The following is a 23000-nucleotide window of genomic DNA, read 5'->3' as shown; positions in this document are numbered from 1 at the left end:
TCCAGTGGCCAAGGCAAAGGGCTCGGTCAAAGAGCATGTCAGCGGATCTGTGTCCAGAATACTGAGGCAAATGGAGAGTCTGACAAGGGCAAGGCGAAGCATGGAGAATACAAAAAATGAAGATAGGTCTGTGACAGATAAGGCAATCAAAAAACACTAGATGGTATATAAACACTAAGGTTTTCAGGAATGACTGTGAGAGACCGATAAATAAAGCTAGGAGTGTGGCTGGAAGAAATGGAGGTGATTGGGGCAGTAACAGGTGTTTTTGTTCCCCCTAATTACAAAACCCAAGCAGAGGCAAAGCAAAGAGTGGCAAATAGTCAGTTGGCCAAAAGCACAACGGATCATGACGAGAGAAAAGGAAATCAGAGCAGATGCATAAGAGCGGGCTGAATACACATTTTTTATATAACATTTATGTGTACAGTATTTGCGCTTCAACTTATTGGCCATTTTGTCAAGTTACAACAACAAACTATTTAACCTATTAGGAGTCTATGTGACTGTGTGTGAAGGGATACCAACACTGTCCATCACTGTGTAAACACCATCACCACTGTAAAATGTAGTTTATTTTTATTTTTACAAGCAATGACAAAGAAGCTGGTTAGAGTTGATAGAAAAGATTGTTGAAGAAAAATACGGGGTAATACTTAAAAAAAAAAAACTGTTAGAGGCCGCAAAGACTCGCGGCTGGGTCTAAGCTATTTTGCGAAGAGAAAGGGGCAATAATTTCTAGTATGTGGGTGTGTAAAGCTAGCAGAGATATGCCCAGAAAGAGCGTTAGTTGTAATTGCAGAAAAATGTGGTTCTACACATAACTGGCTCAGGGGAGCTGAATACAAATGTACGCTGCTCTCGTAAAAGAACATTTTCAAACCACTTTACCATGACGCACCAATTTGATTTGGTCTATCATGTAATACATGAGTAAAATAAATTGTTTGTGGTTGGAAAGTCTGATAAAAGTATGATAAAGTTTAAGGTGTGCGAGCACTTTTGTAAAGCAATGCATAATCGTCCCAGATATAGGCTGGACCTTACTCACATGTGTGTATCGCTACTGACCGTATGATACGTCAGAATATTGGCAGCTAAATTCAAAATTTGAATCTTATGTTCCATCTCTGTGTACAGATCTTTTTTTTTTTCTTATTGCAGAGTTATCAGATTGTTATCAGATTGTAATAGATTTTGGCCAAAAAATGTGGTGTAAGCGTAGAGCATTTTACCAATAAAAGGTGGAGCTTTCAAGGTCAGTGTCATCACTCAGTCTGCACACACACATGCACACAAACACCCTCCACTTGGTCGCACCACCACATAAGCTTACGCCTACCAAGGGGAAAACAGTTGTGCTTGACCTGAAAGGGAGCATTATTGTTGCAAGGGACTCCACATAAATAAAACATGCACAATCCAGGAAAGGTGCAGTGACCCTTGTTCGTCTTAGATGCACAGCATTTATCACGGGAGTCGACTTTAATAAAGTTTTGGCATTTTGTCAAATATATCTTGTTCAAAGGAGAAATAAATATTTCCGGTGGCACAGGGTGAGCTTTCATTTCTAACCTGGGGGCAGAAACACAAAGCTGTGCATGTAATCGGAGAATGTAAACGTGCTTCTGTTTCTTTCAGGTGTGGCAGAGTGAGATTCAGTGAGAACATCTGCACGTGAGTGTCAAGGTATGAGTTATGATTTTGCATTATTTTTTTCACTGTTGGATGTTTATCCACATAACGGATGCTGCTTATCTCCCTTTCTGACTCTATTACATATATTTTTTATCTACGTCCTCATCACTCATAGCTTCTGCCTCTCACAGCTGATTGTGTAAACAATGCACATCATGCTAATCGACAACAGCGTTTTGCTTCCCTTGTTCTCTCTTTCCTTTCTCCCAGCTTGACATGGGAGGCTCTTTCTCAACAGCGTCACCTCTCCTTCCCTCTGTCTCCCTTCCTGTTGCTGTGCCTGGGGTTAAGCTCTTTCTATCTGTCTGTCTCCTCTCTTTATCTCTAATTACACTGTTCTCAGCTCCAATCCTGTACATTCCCATGGGTTTGTATGTCACTAAGTAAAGACAAACTGAAAACCTTTTTTGTGTTTTGGAATGTGGGAAATTTTAACTCATAGAAGTTGTACGTATTAATGGACTTGTGTGTTTGCATATTAGTTTTGAGTGGGTGTATCAAACTGCTTTGACATTTTTAATTACACTTTATGTTGTTTTTATACCCCATCACACTGTTGCTAACAATGATAACATGAACTGCACCACTGCTACTGAATTTATGTATTTTACTCATTCCTAGCCTTACTTACTGCCATGCTATGCAGACCCTCTGTTTTGATGAAAATTGCCTCACCTCGAACATGTCGACTCCTTGGGATGGCTGGGGTGACAGGGGAGTTGGACATGTTTTATGATTAATTTGGCAAAAAATTGTTTGATCACTTGGGGCACTCATAGACCTTACAGAGACTGCGTATACAGCACTGAACTTTCATCCTCAGATGCTCTGGTGAAAATTAATTATGTGAAAACACAAACATATAAAATCTGTCCTCCTGATACACACACTCTACAAAACGGGGCTCAACATAAGTCAGTGAAAGATATTCCTCATACCTGTGAAGCAATGTTTTTTCACATTTAGATAAATGTAAGAGTTTTTTATCATACATCAGCATAAAACTGAAATCAGATATTTATATACTGACATTAAATAAGATAAAATTGAATCATTCATCATCATTTATTTATTTATTTTTAGTGGTTTACAAACCAAAAGGCAAGGAAAGTGTTGTACAGCTGAATATCAAATAAAATAAAAAATAAGAATAATAGAAAAGCAACAAGCAATACAATTCAAGTTTGACACTAATTGCAAAAAAAAAAAAAAAAAAAAAAAATGAAGAAACAAGGAATGTTCTAATTGTTGTGCTCTTTGGGTTCAAAATCTAGATTAAAAAGATGAGTTTAAAAAAACGATTTACATTTCCAGCAGACCTCTCAGAAAGAGGGATAGGGCTTAGACCCTAGGAACTGCAGCTGAAAAAGCTTTGTCTTCCCTGGTCACATCTCGAGTTTTATGAACATCTAAGAGCTTTTTGTCTTAAATTCCTATTTATGTGTGAATGTAAAAGCTCAAAAAAGTAAAGAGGTGCTACACCATTGAGACTTAAAAACTAAAAGCAAAACCTTAAATCCAGTTATAAAAAAAAAACAACAACAAACAGCCAGTGGAGTGAATCAAACAATCAGTGTGAACCTGTCTGTGTCACCTTGTCAATGTTAGCATATGGGCAGCTGAATTTTAACTAGCGGAAAGCGGCAAATAAGAGACTTGTCAATCTCACTATAGAGGGAGTTGCAGATGTTGCGTAGTAAAAAAAAACCCCGGCTAGAACCATCCAGTGATCCAAAAGCAATACTGCATTCTTTCAGCAGGTCAAGTTTACCAAATAAAATTACCTCTGTCTTCTTATGTTTTAGATAAAGTTCAACCAAATCCATGCTCTCACATCTACCAAACACTCCGCTGTCTGGGATCCGCTGGATTTTAATGTAAGAAAAAACATGAATGTCATCCGCAAAAAAATGGAAATACACATACATCTGAAAAATGGACACCAGAAGGAATAGGTACTAAGAGAATAAAATAGGATCTAGTATGGCGCCATGTGTTACACAATATTAAAGAGGAGCAACACAGCATGAAAACTGTCCCAACTGGACTGAGAAACTTCGGTTGGTTGTGTAGGACTTAAAGCATTTTGCAGCAGTGCCTTTGCTAACAACAGACTGCCCCGGCCTTGATATTAAAATGTCATAATATACTGTGTCAAAAGGAGCAGTACGATCAAGAACAAATAAAAATGCTGAATCACTAGAATCACCAGTTAAAGGTGCATTGTGCAGGTTTTGAAGCTAAATGTTATTTATTTATGCATGCTCTTACAATTGCCTGATGTGTAAAATGTGTTATCCTATAGTTTTTATGAGAAAGTGATTTGGGCCGAATCCTCTGGTGTGATGTGAGTGTGACTCGTCGTATGTTCTTGTTCACCTGTCTACCTTGTTTAATCTCCGACCGTAATCACTGCATTAGCGAAAGAACACAGGCTAATGTGGACTTCGGACTGGAAAAAAATCCAGTTGTTCTGTTTTTTTAACTTTTTTGGAATGATCATGACCTGGATGACTGAGAATCTTCACCAGCAACACAGGCAAACCTTAACATTTATAGCTTTGTTACCTTAGAAGACACTATGCCCCGAAACAAAAGACCTGTGCAATTCTCCCATGGACATGCACAACACTGGTGTCATTTCAACTTGTCGCCAGAAGGGGCAGATGTCTGTGAAAATCCTGACATTTACACTATGCTCCTTTAAAAGTAAATTGTTGCACGTCCAGAGAATTCTCGTTTCAGCCTTGTGAAATGACATAAAGCCAGACTGAAATTTTTCATGAATATCATGGCTCTGCAGGTTCTTTTGTACCTAAATAAATAAAAAAAAAACAGACAGAAGGGGAGTGTGACATGCTGGCACCATGTTGTCTCCACCCTCACATCGCTGGGGGTAACATAGTCTCATTCATGTTAAGGTCATTTATGATTACATTAACAAAAAGTGGCAAAATTGGCAACTTTTGAATTAAAATAAAGTAAAACGAATATCTCCAAAAATATATCCTCATTATTCTGACATTTATTCAACAGAAATGTCAGAAAACATAATTTTTGTAATGCTATCTGTCCAAAAACAAGAAAAATTGAGTCTGATTCAGAAATATGGTAAATGCATGCCTGGTTTCTATTGTATGTGGAAAAACTATAAACACCAGCTTTACTTCAGAACTGTCTATTTTTAACTTCTTTTTCTGTCGGTACAGGCTAAAATATGTCAAAATAACATTTTCAATTTAGTTTTCAATCTCTTGTTTGCTCTGTCAAGTCCCTTGGTTGGGCTTTAAGGATGTTTTTTCATGTGTAGCAATTACATGTTCAAACTTAGAAAAAAAATAGTTTTTTATGTAAAAAAAATCTATCAAAACATTGCACAAGGCTACTTTCAAAGTCAAAGGACAGAAAACATATTACCTTTGGCTCTGTTAACTAATTTCTTTTTCCCTATTCTGTTTTCATTGTTCAAAGCATGGGCTGATCGCTCCAAAAATATTCAAATTCAAAGGGGATTTCAGTCATGTTAAGACACATTTAAACTGTGATAAGGAATATACTGTCATGCTTAACACTTTCTCTTCAGTTCCTCTGGACAGAAGAATAAATACTTTTTTGTCTTATTAAAATAAGAATTGCTCCCATTTTTCACTGCCAGCCACTTCCTTTGCGAAGGTAAAGACATGTATAGACCACACTAAGACACAGACACAAGCACAGGGAGATCCTGAGACACATTCAATGTGTTTTTTGTTAAAGTCAACTGCAATTAGTAAAGGCTGTCCTTCTGACAATCAAACCCTAACTAAACTGCTAAAAGGGATGATGATTCACCACAGGCTGCCCCATCACTTGCATGACACATGCAATGCAGGCAGCTTCTTGCTTTTTAGAAATAACTTGTGAAATAAACTTTTTCAATGAATCACATGGGTTCTGGAGGCTTTGAAACAATGTTTTTACATAGAAGAGGAGAGACGTTTCCATCCATTTAGTTATTATCAATTTCAGTTTATTTATTTAAAGAGGACATTTGTTAAATGGCCTGTACTTGTATAGCGTTTTATCAAGTCAGACAATCACAAAGCGCTTTACATTACAATTTATCCATGCATGCACACATTGACACCCTGACGGTAGTGAGCTATGTCAGTAGCCACAGCTGCCCTGGGGCAGACTGATAGAAGTGAAACTGTCAGTGACACCACCAGACAATCTGACCTCTGGCAGCAGGCTATTCGGGTGGTCACAACAACTGAGATAGTCAGAATGGGGGATCGAACCGGCAACCCACCAGTTACAGGACAAACTCCCTAACTCCTGTGCCGCTGTTAGTTTTTTTAAGTCCTTAAATATATATTGTGTACTTTGAGTGTCTAGGAATGCAGAACAGTTGAATTTAGTCCCTCCTGGGGCTATGTGGCTATCTTTATATCCTGTTTTCAAGCCGTCCCATTTTCTCTTTTTCCTATTACGTTTAGTGAACAATGACGTCACAGTATTAGCTGCAAAGCTGCTAAACACGGTCATAAACTTCTGGCTAAACAGTTTTGCAAATCCGACAATTTTATTTCTCACTGCAATTTTGTAGTTAAAGCTCATAAATGCCGAAGCTACAAGTGGAAAAGTGAAGAAGTTTGGCTGTTGGGTGTATTAACCCACACAATTCATTGTACCATCACCCAATATACACCTAAAATGGCCAAATGGGATGGAGTAGAACGCTTTGCCACCTGAAGGGAAGCGGGTTGTCTCATTTGCATTCAAAGACACAGCACCAGATGAACCTCAGAACAGGGGCAAAAGAGGGGATGTGGGGCAACAACAATGACGAATAGGACATTCCTCAAATAACATAAAGCTACTGTTTAGAATAGTGCAGTGCACTTGTGTCGTGGCCATCTTGGGGTCTTTCAAACAGAGGAGTAAAGCTTGAATAGTTTACTTGTATGAGTCGAATAGTGAACAGATCTGTCCTGAATATCACCTCAAAAGACAATAATATGACAACAAAAACACACCGCTGGGATGGTATCTGACGGAGTGACTTGCAATATGATAATGGTGACTATAGGAAGGGAGTTGATTTTCCAAAACCCAGACGGATTACCGGGAAATGTCAGTGCTGGATACAAGAGGATTTTACTGTGGAATCTGACCAAAAACAGTGCTCGCTACATTTCCTTGGTGGTAAGGGAGCCAACACTTGAATGTCCAGACCTAATACCAGCGACTGCAGCATCTGTGCAGGTAGCCTATGTTTAGTTGGCTTTTTGTCGGCGGGATGAAAACATCATATCGTCCATGAGGGGTGTTCATGTGTGTATGTGAGCTTCTGTGTTGCACAGTCCGCCTTTTATAAGCAAGTTTGGGCTTGTTTTTCTCTAAAGTCACACAACTTTTGTGAGTTGGCAGTTCCGGTTTCTTGGACTTGCTTTTGAACATGAAGTTGTTTTTTTGGCATGCCATATTCCAACAGAATGTCCTCTTCTGGTTATCACGCCACGCAACAATTGCTAATAGCGGGGCTTAACCCCCCAGTCTTGTTCTCGACACAATGTCTGGGCAGAATTTTTCTTTCATGGGGTGAGAAAAAATTGGCACAAATTCGATGGCCGTGTTTAGGCATGGATATTGATTCTATGTATACACAATGGTCAGAGTAAAAAAAAAAAACCTCCATTATTAAAAGTGTCTTCAAAAACGTGAGTTTATGACACCAAACACTATTGTGTATGAATGGACTAGGCAAAGGATTCAAAAAATCTCCCTTTTATGCCTAATTTTTCAAAGTATCCCTGTTGGTGTGGCAGGACCTGTAATTTTTTTTTGTAAATTACACAATATAGTAAGCCCTATCCAACATCACTGACAGACAATTTCCTAATTTGCCGTATATGACATAAATAAGACTTGCATCCAATTAGTATTGGGCTATCAGTTTGGGGTTATGTGAATAGAACGCTTCGAGTAGAGCAAGAGAGATCTTTTCAAGTTGCGGCTTACTTATATCCTTGTCATTTCTGGTTTGTTGATGGTTAAAACTAATGTGGCAGAGGAAAGCAGTTGATCTTTCATGTTTTTTGTTTTATTTTAACAAAACTGAAGAACTGATGTCCCTTAAGGCTAGCGAGTGACATGAGTGTGTGTTGATTAATGACACTTCATTTAAAAAATGCTTGCCTTTCAATTGCTAAGATTAGCATACTGACTTTAAAATCTGCTGCTAATTATTGTCAAGATACTAATTTACTGTTGAACTGGTATTGGCTTTCCTTGGCCTTTTTCACATAGTTTTTAACATAGTATAACAAAATAAATTTCAGAAATTATAAATTATTTTTTCCCCTCACTGACCGACATAAAAACAACCACAAGAACAATAAAAAAATCACACATTTTAATTTATGTTTCATGATTGAAGCATATTGAAATTGTTCAGAACCATGACTTTGACACCAGGACACGTACCGAGCCCTGATATTTGTTTATCCTTATAACCCCACCAGCTCAATATGAAAAGTCTTGAAAGGTGTAGCTGATCTTTACACAACAACGTGTCTGCAGTCAGTCATGCTATACGGATCCTGTTTAACATTACCATTTGGGCTGTTGTTTTCCTTAAGTTTTCTGAGGTAACCACTGTCACGAATGGCTTTATCAAGACATAGGGGCTATGTACATAAGGCTAAGAGGTTGGTCAGTTATCCTCAATAAACAGAAACTCTGCTTTGACCTTATGTTCCAGAAGAAAACCTGTCAGTGTAAAAGTACAAGCAATTTATCAAACAGTTGTTGAGCAAGCAAAAAATAACATGAACTGGCTGTCTTCTTATCACACATAAAAGCACAGTGCTTCACTCAATGTTTCCACTGCTAATCATTCAGAGTTGACATGTCTTTGTTACTGACAACCACGTGCATGCCCTTGCACCCCCACCCCACCCCTCTATTTTGCCTGAAACTGAAATTGTGACGACATGTATGTCCTGAAACTTTGCAACAAAGGCAGCTCTTTGGACGACAAGTACTGGAACAGGTACAGCTGGATATGTTCGACCCCAGTGAAGGAGGCCTGTGGAGTCAGACAGATAGCTCGTCGCTTTACATTTCTCCATGGTATAAACTTGCACTGCAGTCAGTTAGGATTTTTCAAAGACGGCAACTTTTTCAAACTTAGGTCTGAACAGACAATCCTGACACTGGAGGGTTATTTCTGTATGTGAGCAATAAACATATAGGACTGATTAACGACCAGAGCATGTTTCTCTTTCGCTCCTCTCTTTCACCTCAGTTTTGTACTCTGTGTGTTTTAACAAGCCCATGTGTGCAGTTCCATGGAGACTGGTTGGCACAATGCTTGTTTAGTAGTCTATGCCAAACATATGCATGAGCAGCTTTGTATTTGTTTGCTTGCCTCCATGTCTATGCCTGTCTTACAGGATTTGCCTGTCTGTTTGTGACTATGTGTCTGTGCCTCCTGTATATGGCTGCACGACCTGATATGAATCTGTTGTATATATCCTGTGAAGGTGGTGAATTTTGACTGAGTGGCATTTTTTTAGTTTGTTGGTTGTTGTGCTGCATGACCTCATTACCCAGGTGTTTACCCCTAACAACAGGAAGCCCACATGAGTGACAACTGTCTGCCAGCAAACATTGCCTGAGGGAAAAAAAGGCAAGACTGGGAGAAAGAGAAAGGGAGGGACACAGAAGTGAAGAAATCATAGGAAGACATCTGTCTTTATGTCTAAAGTGTTAGAAGTTGGAGATGTTTCCATTTACCTGTGTAAATTGAAACCTGTGTAATCACAAATCTTTCTAATTTGAGTGCAGAAGATTGAATAATTTTTAAGAGGTAAGATGAGTATGATTAGTGTTTGTAGTTGGACACAATAGAAACACCTTGAGCTCTGTTCACTAAGCACGATCACAATGAAGCTTTTAGCTAGTTTTAACATATTGTTACTTTTTTCTCTAAGAAAGCAAGCATTGATCTAAGATTATTAGAAAGGCTGTTAAAGACATTTAGTGAGATTTGTCAGTGTTTTAAGATGTTGTGCACTGTGCAATAGTGCTTTTACTAAAATCACTGTCAAGGAAGATTCTTGTTTTGCAGAAATTTATAAATGAAGATTTACATGATGCTTGAGAATCCAAGATTGTTGAGTTAAGCAACAATATTACGTTGATCTATTGTAAGATCTAACAATAAAAATCCATCTGAGAGCATGAATATGATCATAGTCATAGCATTTAGAATACCTGATGAAATTCAACTCCCAGTACCTGTTAAATGGAAAATGGACTGAATTTATGTAGCATCTTCCCAGTCATAGTGACCACTCAAAGTCCTTTACACTATAGCCACATTCACCTAATTACACTAACTGACGTGCACACATTCATGCACCATAATGCAGATCGGTAGACAACTGGGAATTAAGTGCCTTGCCCAGGGGTACATTGACACATGACAAGGGGAAGCTAAAAGGGGAAGATCCCAAAATCTTCCAATTGCAAGATGACAACTCTACCTACTGTTGCCCGTATACAGTTATTGATGTTTGTCTACTTGACCCTCAGTGTGCTGGGAAGGGAGATTTTGCCTTGCCAGTTCTTAACACTCAGCCTATATTTGTGGAAAGCTAGCAAATCTGTATTATAAGCAAGGAACATTATTTTGGTAAATGAATTTGTGTTTTTCCATTTCAATCTGAACACTTTCAAACTTCTCCATAAAGTTTACATTGAAAGACAGAGGCTGTTGCGTCTCGGTGTATGCCTCTGTCACGTGAGTTGGTCTTTCCTGCTGCACTCATAAAAAACTGTCCACTTAGCAACTTTCTCATTACAATCAAAGTATTTAGACCTCTTTAGTTATATTCAAAACAAACAATCTGTAAAAAACAAGGCAGATTTTTCTAGTGTTACTTGAGACTCTGACAACAAAGCATGCATCGTTCTCATGCCTCTCAATGCAAAGCAGGGGCTGCTACCCAAGGCATTCATAGGCAGCCCAGTCCTCATATCACAGTCTCTACAAGCAGCAGACAGAGCAGGAGATGTTCAGTCTTTGTGGCCAGACTGCTTAGGAATCACATAAGTGTGTAAAATTCCCTTTCTTTAAGGTACAGCAGTTCACTGGACTAAAATAAATCAATAGTTTTATCTCACACAGCTTTACACTTAATCACCTCAGAGTATTCTGTTTGACTCTGAATGTTTGTAAGCTTCTAAGTGAACCACAAGATAAAAAAAAAAAAAAAAAAAAAAAAAAAAACCAGACTCAACACAAATAAATCAATAAAAGCCTGTCTAACTTTGCTGAGTGACTGTTTTGGGTCATGCTTGCAGCTCCCAAGTGTGGATAAAGGAGAAGGGTTGGAATTGTGACATAAAATAGGTAGATTTCAAAGGACAATGTTCATTGGTAGTTTTAAACTAATTTAGGGTGATTTCACTCGTACTTTGAATCTTCCACGTTAGCACTTTCTCCTACAGCGGTGTACCCAGATATCCACATAATTCGTCACAGAGTTTAGCTCAAACATTCTTGGAAGTTTACAATTTTCAAAAAAGTGATAAGGTAAATCCGGAGATCAACTCTTTCTGTTTCTTAGAAGAACAGTCAAATATATTATATGAGCTGAATTATTAACAAGTAAGATAAAAAAAATCCAGTGTTAGCCTAAACTTCTCCATTTGAAGACACCCTCATCAGGATCTACACTCAGTTAGTCTAAGAATGTAGCTGTCTGTATTGGGTCACACAAATGTCTAGAAATAATATAAAGATTCCTTAAAGGGACAGTGTATAACTAATTTGGCTTTTAATGAGCAAAAATCAAGTACTGCTTTTATAAATGCATATTCTGACAAAGAATAATAACCTCACATCAACATGAAAGCGTTCTCATAACTTAGAATTAGTAGTTCATAAATACATTGGTGTGGGTGCACCTACAAGGAGGGGCCATATTTCTGATTTCAGAAGCTGAAAGGGGCTAATGTTGTCACCCATACACACTTTTTCCTATTTGTCTCTTATATGAAGATGTGCTGTTGGTGGACGAGGAGTAAAAACAAGCAAAGACCACCGTAGATCATTCTGTCTGCTGAAATGGAGGCCCACCCATACTCTTTGCCCAGTAAGAGGAAAGAAAAAGCAACCAAGAAAAGGAAAATTAGTAATAACCGGGAGAAAACCGGCAGAAAACGAGAGGCTATATCAGCTACTAATACCAGGTGGAGATCATCCATAAGGGAGCGGTGATTTTAAATTGATAAGGAGGTTGAAGGCTTTCTGCTGGCCACTAAGTTAATTTTAATATAAATTCAAAGTTTACTGTATGGCGTTAGAAACAGGGTAGTGTAGTCCAACAACGACTCTGTCCTCCCGGTAGAGACGACTTTTTTGTTCGTCTCTCTCTCTCTCAACCTGAGAGGGTGAGATAGACAGTTGTTTTGTGTGTGGCAGCATCCTGTATCATAACCTTATTTCTGCAGTTTGTAACAAACCAAACCATGTGAAAATCGGGTAAAAACACATGGAATTATGATTTATTTTAGTGGGGCAAACAGCTTCCTCAGTACAAAAAAATGCCTTGGTGCCGCGTGAGAGACCCATACAAGATGGCAGCCGTGCTGAAACGTCAGCTCCAGTATGCAGTGCCAGTCCTTGGGGTGTCTATGGTTCAGAGTGTGGCTCGTGTTTACTTCCGGTTTCCAGAACCAATCATATGAGAGTTCCCAAGGTTCCCAAAATAGAGGGCAGGCTTTGGTATTTTATTTTGGCAAAAGAGCAGCAGCCTGCAAACATGGAATCCAGTAAGAGAAGAGGACCAGAAATGGAACAAAATACAACATCATCTACCTGTCCTGTCTAAGTAAAAATTCAGTGCAACAACAGAAAGGCATTGTGTATGTATTGTTCTGATTTTTACCACTAGGTGTCGTTATTACTTATTGTTCCTTTAAGTACTTTTGAAATCTAGTGTTAAAGAAATTTAACCCAATGCGTTTCTTTAATTCTATGAATTTAAATTAAGTATATGATGTGAGTTAGTATAGGCCTGTTTTTAAACAACTGATTGGTGTTGAGTGCTAAAAAGGTAAAGTAGGGTTTGGCTGCTCTCCAGCTCTTGACAGTAAAGTGTGAAGCTTTTGTGCTTCAGTGTCAACAAAAAGCCTGCATAGTATTTAGATTTTAGAGAAAGGAGCAGCCTGCCTGCAAATAAGGCCCGACATAAAGAGGATAAGAAATATCAACACATAAAAATCCATGGAGAGAAAGAAGCTGGATGCTATGTATATATATATATTTTGTCTGCACCACCAACACCAAGTCAAATTCCTACTTGGCAATAAACTTCATTCTGATTCTGATTCTGATGGTCCTCACTGTGAATGAAACAGAGTCAATATAAAGTAATAAAAATATATACCCAGAGATGGATCTGGAATCTCACAGTTCAAACCCTATAGAGACAACAAAAATAATTTCCTAATTAACTGAAACTATTTATAACCTATAAAAAAATAAAAGTAAACAAAATAAATAAACTGATGCAAAGAGAATGGGCAGGTTAATATGTCTGACTGTCTAACAATGCCAGACGAACCTCCACTAGCAGGTCACCGAGTTCCTCCACTCCTTCACCACTGTGTGGAGGAAGGAATGGAGAGGGGGAGGGAGGAGAGGAGACATACAAGCTGTTGACAGGGATTTATGAGCTGATAGTGTCAGACTGCAAGCACAACAACAGTCTCTCTGTCTCTGCCTGTCTGCTCATGAGGGAAGAGAGAGAGAGAGACAGAGACTGACAGAGAGAATCAAGGGGGTAGTGGAGAGAAAGTGAGGCAGCAAAAATGAGTCAAAAAATGAAATACCAGGACGACGGAGTGAAAACGGGAAGACAAGGGAGGCCATTACTGAGGGAAACTGGCAGGATAGGGCTGTAATTGAAGTTGTTTCGCAGTTTATTTCTTTTCTTGTTCTCATTGGTCTCATTTCTTTCTCGAGGGCTCCCCCTTTCTTGCTCTTCTCCACTCCTGTCGGTGTCATGTTTATGTGAAGTTAATGTGCTGATTGTTGATTGTATTTGTTTTTGCCTGTTTATATAATTTTATGCAACTCAGAAAACACAATTTCTTATTTTGAGTATGAAACAAGCTCTAGTGGGGGTCTTGCTTGACTTTGAAGTGGAATAATAATATCCTGAATAATAGCATTCTTTCTATTATACTGGGGAGTCACCACAGGTAAGTTAGAGGCAAGGGCTAGGTTCAATAAGGTGGAGAAAAAGGTTTTAAAGGTATGGGGGAAATGATAGATGATACAATGTTTACACGTTTGTGTTCTTTTATTTGAATGAGTGTTCAGATTTGTTGCAGTGAGTCACTGCTGAAGTGCCCACAGTTTGATGACACACCCTGATATAGCTGAACTGTCTGACTGTCTGAAACATGAGCAAGGCAGTCTGGTGGGTAATTTTGTCTAATTGCTGTTCTAAGCATAAATCCTGAATATCTGGCTTTATTTAAGTTTGATGACTTCCACAATAAATTCAGTTTTACAGGCTCATTTGGTCATGACGTCTTTATAGAGGAAGCTGTGGCGGTACAGTTTTTCTCATCAGAGTACTAGGGCTTGCACCAGTTATTATCCTAGTTACCTGTTCCACTTTACACAAAAAAACCCACCAACATTAAATATTTGATTGGTTTAAGTGGAAAAATGCTTGATGCTTTGATATTTCTTGTTAAGGGAAATTGTTATCTTGCAAAGGGCTTTCCAGTTGTCAACTTGTGACTTGTGTGGTGTGACATGTTTAAACTAATATGATACCTTGATATGAAGATATATGTATTAAAGGGTAACTCACCCCAAATCAACTTTTTATTTAGCTAATAAACTGTTAACATGGTTGTCTTACAGTGCACTCTACATATCCTGGTCATTATTTTGACAAATTACTGCATATTTATTGAAACCTTGCCTTTGTGTCTAAAGCCATCAGCATGGCGCCCTCCTGAGGTTCAACAGGTTAATTGCCCTGAATTTTGGATCACTATTGCTATTGGTTCAAAAGTTTTTGTGACCTCAAAAGGAGAAATTGGCATCAGTTGCTTAAAAAACCTACTCTGTCTTTTGCTTCCATAGCGAGCACTGTTGCCCTCTATCAATTTTTTTTCTTGAAAGAAAGCAACTAGCAAAAAAATCTAGTGACTTTTTCTGTTATCAGGGACTCCACATGAAAGCACCAGTTGTTCCGCTGTTAACTGTCTTCAGGCAGCAGCGAGTGATGCCATAAGCCACTTCCCACATACCTGAGCGCTGCCTCACAGGCAGACAGCCACTGCCTTGGCCTGAATCCCACCCTGGATTGCAAAGCAGGAAATAAATATCATAATACATGATTGGGCCCGTCCTGTCCTCCACTGCCTCAGCAGTACCAGCTTCGGGCATTGCTGAGTCAGCACCATGAGCCAACGACTCAAACTGATAAGGTTCTGGCCTGGCCCACTGGCCTTCACTGACTCCCTCAACCTCTAGAGATGAGGGAGGTGAACAATCCTCCACCTCAGAAGGCTGAATCATGGCATAACTACCAGCATCACTCTGCTCAGTCTCCATGATTAAGCTAGCTCCCGCTTCACCCCCCCCCCCCCATTTAGAAAGCCTTTACAAAGTTTTCCTTCAGCTCAATATCTAAAATGTTTAGACTGTTCAAACCTAAACTGAATGCTTTGACGATGAACAAAGACTCATTGAGAATTTTTAAATCTTTATTCTGATAGTGAAAACATTAAATCAGACAAGTTCAAATGCTTTCTTTTTGGGCAGTAAGATCACTTCAGATTTAGGCAAGAGTAACATATTTAATATACAGAATTGTCAATCCTGCTCTCGAATATTCTAAACTAATTATAGAAACCTTAAATACAGTTTGTGACTTGTGAAACCTTCATTCCCTTTGTGAAAACAAAAAATGAATATTTTATCCTTTTCCAAACATACTATACCTCTAAAGTCTTGTGTTGTTTTTAAAAAAAAAAAACAGTATCATATATTACCTTATCCAGTGAACTAAATCTATGCGGCTATTAGGCCTAGCTCTTAACCAATGGAAAACAAGTTGACTCAATCAAAGTTTTTAGCTGGTTGCATATCTTTTTGCAGCCATTTAGATTCCACTCAGGCCTACATAGACAGAGAGCTGAAACTGAGTTTGAACAATCATCAGCATGTCCCTTCTATCTTTTCCAGTGGGGGAAAAAGGATTTACTCTGTTTTAAAAATGTAAAAATATTTTTTTTTCCTCTTTACACAAATAGTGCTAAAATCTCAGCTCAATCTTGGGAACTCAATACCCATGTATCGTCTTGACTTGTGAGTTAATTGTATCATTCCTCCCCTATTGTATAATTTGAACAAATTGATTTCAGGATTTTACAAATCATCTGTGATGTAATTTTCTTTCAGAATTACCCATTGTCTTTTTTTCAACATAACATATATAGGCTTTGTCAGCTTGATCTTTTGGGGCTGAAGGAAATTATTGACTGCTGTTAATTCTCAGTTTTGTCAGAGTGATTTGTTAAAAGTGATTGTTGGTTAAAGCATACTTATCTTTTCAGTGAAACATATTAATAATACTGTATCTCGAGCTCAAACTATTCTGATTGTATGCATTAAAAGTTAACATTGATCCAAGAAAGTTAGTTTTACCAACCTAATGAGAAGGAACCTGATGTAGTAATAGTGTCTGATAAAGCACACTGTCATAATACTGCTGATCCAGATGTGAAGTCTTCCATACTGACACGTTGGCATGACAGAGCACAGCACACATACCCCCTGGGAATAATGCAGACTGCTTGTGATTTATGCGTCAGTTCTTTTTTTAATGACATATTATTAAAGAGTGGTGATTTACAGGGCTCTTTTCATTTCACAGAGACATTCAGACTTGTTTCAGGGTATAGCTTACAATTTCCAGCTGAGCAAGATTCCCAGAGGGAGCTTCCAGGAATTTCTAATGCCATTATCTTTTCACAGAGTTCCTGGTGATAGATAATGGTTAAACTGTTTTTGTTTTGTGAAAACCTAGAGTAGGAAAAATATGTGCTGCTCATTTTGTGTCCAGTACAGAAACAGATACTGTGAGGGGCAAAGCTGCCAGAATCAAAGCTGGTGATTGATGGTAGTCATTTTGCAAGTGCAATGAAAATGGGGTTAGTTTTTTCTCTTTGCCACTTATTGAAACATAAGGACACTAAATAAATAAATAAATGAATAAATAAATTAGAAATAAAAATAATGATATTCAGAAAACCATTATTGCTATACTGTTAGGGCTTCCATCTAGCCTTTCTGAATGCTTGGTCAAAGCTAGCAAGGTTCAATCACACTAAAGAACCTTTGCATAATTAATCTAATCCAAGGGATCTCATTAGTACCACATCAACAAATACTGAGTTGCTCAAGTACCACCATAATGACAGGCATTTTAAAATACCAGTAAAACAGGAGCATGACGTTTTCAGTATGCATTTTGTTGTATCAAATTATGCAAAACAAAAAGAAAACACTGCAGGGCCGGTTGATGTAAGGAATTTAATAATGTGCTTCACTTTTACAAATTTCCAATGTTTGAGCTGAAAAAAACAACAGAACTGCTCCCTTGGTTAGAATCCAAGCGGGGAAAAAATGTATACACATTAACAATCCTAGCCTCAAAATCCAATGTGGTTGCACTATATGTAAACCTAGAAATGTATAAATAAATGCAATAAAAATGTTTATTTTTGTACTTTTGGTGATTTATACATTTTACATATCTCTGATAATGCTGATCACTGAGTATATTAACAAGAAAATCCCACTGGATTTTCAACTTGGATATGGAAGTGATGGGATTTACGGTGATCCTTAAATCCTTTCATGTTTCTCAAAAATATTTTTGTGAACATACAAATAAACAAAATATATCATAACATCTGTTAGTACCTGCATTCATACCACTCTCTATGTGTATGTCTTTCTACAGCTTGTTCGGGAGGAGCAAAGATCTAAAAACAAGCCTGCATCAAAAGGGACAGGAGAGATGCAGAGAGAAAGGAGAACGTCTTGATAGAGAAGAGAAAACAGCAGGAAAAGATGAAAGGACATTTTCTGTGTATGTATAAAGCTTTAGCATTATTCTGTGGTATCAATGATGTTCATCTTTACAACCTATAACTCACTGTGCAGAAGTGGTCAAATGTGTTTAAATGTGTTTTTTTTTTGGTTTTTATTTTGGATAGTAAACTTGTAAAACTGAGAAGAACATGACTTTTCTACTATATTTTATTGTTTAAGTAATTAAACTCAAGAAAAAACATTTTAAAGGTGGCATGTGCTCTTTTTATATGAAGCTTTTACTTAAGACTGCATAGATTCAAGAAACTGACGTCAGAGCAATGCGTCTCAAGTGTCTGGTAGAATGACATCATATGTAGGTGGTCATAGTTTGGTCGCTGGAGAGCAAAAACAGCATTAAGAACATGTACTCATACAATATGCATAGCTCTGAGGAGAAATATGCCTAAACTCTTGTAACAATAAAATGTTAAGAGTTTAACTTTTATCACTGCAGCATGGATTATTGATGAACTTTGTATTGCTCTGTGAAAAATCTATTCAATATAAAGGTGTACAAAGAGATTTCTTTCCTGCTCACAGGACTAGTGAAAACATAGCTCATGACAGCAACTGCAAATGTCATTTGAGGCTATGCCGGGAAAATAATGAAGAGTACCAAAAGGAAAGTATTGCTCTTCTTCAAATTTATATTCGAAAGTTCTCGATATGAAGGTTGCTTGAATAGATTACACTGTGCTATTATTGAAGTTTGTATTTAAATTTTGACTTCTGGCAATCAATCACAAAACCATGTAATAACCAAACAAAAGACAAAACAAAACAATCATTATCCAGAGTAAAACTGAGAATGCCATGGTGTTTATATGGAGGCATATATTGTTATATGCCTGGTTGTTTGAGTTTTCCTGTTTCTTTTACGTCTCTGCTTTCTTCATTTCTCTGCTGTTTATATTCTTTAGTAGTTACCATTTTAGTGCATTTGTTTGTAGACTAGGTTCTTAGTTCATTCTTGTGTACATTTTTCTATTATCTCTTTTAAATGTCTTCCCTGTGTTTCTGTCTCGCTCTTCAGCTGCTGTTCATTACTCTCCTTCCCTCAGCTCCCTCTGCCCTCATTCTTTTCAACTGTTTATCATCTCCACTTGATTGCTCTCAACTGTTTTGCCATGCCTTTCTCTGCACTTACATCTGCTTATCACGTTTCTTGTTTTCATTAATCATAGCTGGTTTCTTGATTAAACGCTCTATGTCCATTACTTCTCCTGATGTTCCGTGCCTTTTTTCCATGTCTGATCTCCTGTTTCAAAATAGTACACTTCCTATTTTTCATCATTAACTCTTTTTTTTTTTTTTTTGCCACAGCCACTCTCTGTATTTGTATCCTTTTCAACCGTAATCATGACATATGTAAGAAGCTACCTTTACAATAACAAGGAATGTTGTGTTGTATTTAATTCCTCAGCTATGTTTTCATTTAACTGTATTGTGGACCTAATAAACATTGAGTGTTTTGTCAATGAATTGCTGATTTTATTTTTATTTTTTTGTTGAAGCGACGTTGTTAAATTTTGTTAAGGTGGGAAAACGTGATTACATTGTAAAACATGGAACTCAAAAAGGAAAGTATTTTATAAAAGAAATCTGAGGATTTCATAGGGCATTAGTCCTATTTTGTTCTTTTATAAATTATATTGCAATACATTTTTTTATGACTTAATATTTGTAAAACAAATATATTTTCATAATCCAACACCCCCAATGAACTATGTACATGCAGTATCTGTCTACATAACAATTCTATGATACGTTCCTTCTTAGCTTAATTTTGAAATACAGTGCTACCAAAAAACTATTCACACCTCTATGCTTTTTCTAAATTTTATTTTTTAAATTCATAAACATTCTAAAATCTCACTAAAGTATAATATTTAAATTATATCCAAACAGAAACCATCATGAAAAAAATAAAACATGTTTTCAGTTTTTTATGTCAAAAAAGTTAAAATTTTAAAATAATAGGTGCATAACTATGGGTGTATATATATATATATATATATATATATATATATATATATATATATAATTGTTTGATATTATATCTATCTATCTATATTTTAAGTCTTTATTTCTTGTAAATCTGATTATTATATCCATCCATCCATCCATTTGCCAAACCGCTTAATCCCTCATGGGGTCGCGGGGGTTGCTGGTGCCTATCTCCAGCGTTCACTGGGCGAGAGGCACGGTACACCCTGGACAGGTCGCCAGTCTGTCACAGGGCTGATTATTATAGCTTACACATAATAAAACCCCAATATTCAATATCTCAGGAAATATAATAGAATACTGTAAAAAAGTAAAAATATTGGAAACTCTTCATGTCACATCCAAATCTGCTTGTTAACTCAAAACACCTAAATAATTTTCCTCAGCCTCTAAATAGTTTCTCAGTAGGCCACATAATTATGGGGAAATCTGCTGACTTCACAGATGTCCAGAAGAGAGTCACTGACATGCTGCACAAGGAGGAGAAGCCGGTAAAGGACGTTGCAAGGGAGCTCATTGTTCACAGAGCGCTATATCTGAGCATATTCACAGAAACCTGACATCTGTAGCTATGAAGTGCTTTGAAAGTACTGATGTACAAGACTCTTGTTGATCCCTTACAGTTTGCCTACGGGGCTAACAGGTCAGAGGATAATGCAGTCCACTTACAAAACCTTCCTCCTGATTCAAATTGATCTATTTCCCATCAGAGAACTTCTGCACTGTTTGTTTACTGGCCAAAATGCACAGTATTTCTTTAAACTGGAACCAATGTTAAGTATACTTTCTGCAAAATCAGACGTCGATTCATTGGCAGCTACCACAGAAAACAGGTGGTTGTGATCTTTCTCTCAGCTTTTGCAGGTGTTGAACAGAAACTAAGTTGAACCAGAACTGTGAGAGGAGTCACTTTATCTTTTTCTCAGAATGGTTCCAAAGTGAGGACAGCCATGACTAGCACCTCTGCAACCCATGCAGAGGTGTTCCCAAGTGCCTGCCCCAGGTGTGACCGACAGTAGCCTTCATAGGCCCGATATGAGGATACGAGTGCAGGCCTACCAGAGACCCTGCAGGGCTTCCCCAGGCCACCTGGATTTGAGATTAAACTATTTGACATTGTTAACTTCTGATTTTTTTTACTGTGATTTTTTAAGCTAAACATGAAACTAAGCAACCTGCTAGCAAGCGTTTGAAACCAAGCTATGCTAATTTGCTTTCGCTTGTGTTTTATGGTTCTGACAAACTTTATATCTTAGGGAGTTTAAACACTGATGGGAGGTTAACGTTGGTCATCGTCTTGTCTTCTGTGGCCAAGCCAGATGTGTTCTCTCTTCTACAGATTGATGACTGTGTTGACAAGGTGGGCTGAGTATGTTAGCAAGTTTTACTTGTTAAAGGGTTCCCTTTGTCTGACTGTGCATGTGGAATCATGGCCTTTATAACACCAAATGGCTTGTACTCCTACAAGGTCCTGCCCTTTGGTTTGTGTAATGCTCCAGTAAAATTTCAGAGGCTAATGACCAAAATGCTGGGAGATATGCAAGGTTGTACAGTTTTCTTGGATGATGTCATGGTTTGTTCCAAAACTTGGTCCACTCATCTGGAACACATTCATGCCCGTTTTAATCTGTTGGCCAGTGGACATGTATCTGTCAACCTAGCCAAATGTGAGTTCACTCAGACTACCATAACATACTTGAATCATGTGGTAGGACAGGGAAGTGTTTGTCCAGTACATGCAAAAATCAAACATGTGGAACACTATCCTATACCTACAACATAAAATAACTAATGAGATTTTTTTGCTCTGATAGGATATTACTGAGGTTTGTGCCAGAATTTTGCTGATGTTGTGGCCCCTGTGTCTGACCTGCTGAAAATAAGAAACACTTCCTGTTTCCGCCGCAGCATGTCTGCCAGCAATCTGCAAACTTTTGAGACAGTTAAGTCTTTGTTATGCAATGCTCCAGCTCTTGCAGCCCCAGTTTGATAGGCAATTTTCCTTCCAGTTTGATAGGCAATTTTCCTTCAAGTGGATGCCAGTCATGTGGGAGTGGGAGCTGTCCTGCAAGTCAGTGAGAATTTAACAGTTATGAGTTAAATGACTCTATTTTAGAGAAAGTTGCACTGCAATTAATTTGTGCCTTAAAACATTCAATGTATATTTGGGTTCTGTTGTGGTCCCTATTGTGGTCTAGACCACAATCCATAACTTTTCTCAACTCTAAAACCCCAGGATTTAAAGCTCCCGGCTTTGGCTTCCCAGGGTAAAGGAACGCCTATGGCTTTTAATTGGGCATGTTATCATTGCAGTGTCTCATTTATTTAAATCAGTATAATCATGAATGGGAAAGTGGTGCAGAAAACTGCACTTCACCTTCAATCCAGGGGGTGGTGGTAATAAGAAACCAAAGGCCAACAACCAAAGCCGAATCTTTTTCCTTTTTTCAAACATTAGTAAAATCTCAGTAAGTAGCAGTCAGTTGGATAGAAATTATGGAGTAATTTCAGGTCAACAACTTCCGCTTCTTCTATTCTTAAAAGAGTACAGTAAATGTATGTAATTTAGCATTATACTTTTATAACGTAAAAAAGGGGATTTAGTTTTCTAGACTTCACAAATGCCCCTTTTCTTTCCTCCTTCTGTACATGGTATGCAGCCTTTCTTGCAACTCTCCAGTTATTAGGTGCAATTAGTAATAGTTAAAAAAAAATTTAACTGATAAATAATAGTAGATGATGAGCAGCTTTCAAATTGCACATCTGATTAATTCCTTCCATTATTCTTTATTCCTGTGGGGATATTTTACAACAGCAAGAACAGAATGACTAGTCTGCATAGAGGGAAAGATGATAGTGGCCAATTATAGAGATTCTTCAAGAAAACCTGATACAGCGCGCTACAGACTGGGGTCATGATACATCTTTCAAGATGACATTGAGCAGACAGCCCAGAAAGTAGTGACTTCAGTGGCAGATTGTGAATGTCCTTGAATGGCGGAGCCAGAGCCCTGACATTAATCCAATTTTACAATTTAACATCACTAGAAATACCTAAAGATGGCTATCTAGTGATGATGCCCATCCATGCCGTGTGACATTTTAATCT

At 37.8% G+C, this 23000-nt stretch overlaps 1 long non-coding RNA gene across 1 annotated transcript in view; it reads left to right on the top strand.

The window, feature by feature from the left end:
• The window catches only part of LOC118560077, a 168186-nt gene extending 148820 nt beyond the window's left edge, over positions 1 to 19366 (top strand). Inside the window, exons 7-8 of the long non-coding RNA XR_004929055.1 lie at positions 1642 to 1689; positions 17751 to 19366. This is a non-coding gene — a long non-coding RNA (uncharacterized LOC118560077). The remainder of the gene's footprint in view (positions 1 to 1641; positions 1690 to 17750) is intronic.
• Positions 19367 to 23000: the final 3634 nt, after the last annotated feature.

This window comes from Fundulus heteroclitus, chromosome 3 (assembly GCF_011125445.2).
Source record: "Fundulus heteroclitus isolate FHET01 chromosome 3, MU-UCD_Fhet_4.1, whole genome shotgun sequence".
NCBI lineage: Eukaryota > Metazoa > Chordata > Actinopteri > Cyprinodontiformes > Fundulidae > Fundulus > Fundulus heteroclitus.
This window is presented reverse-complemented; position numbering and strand designations above follow the sequence as displayed.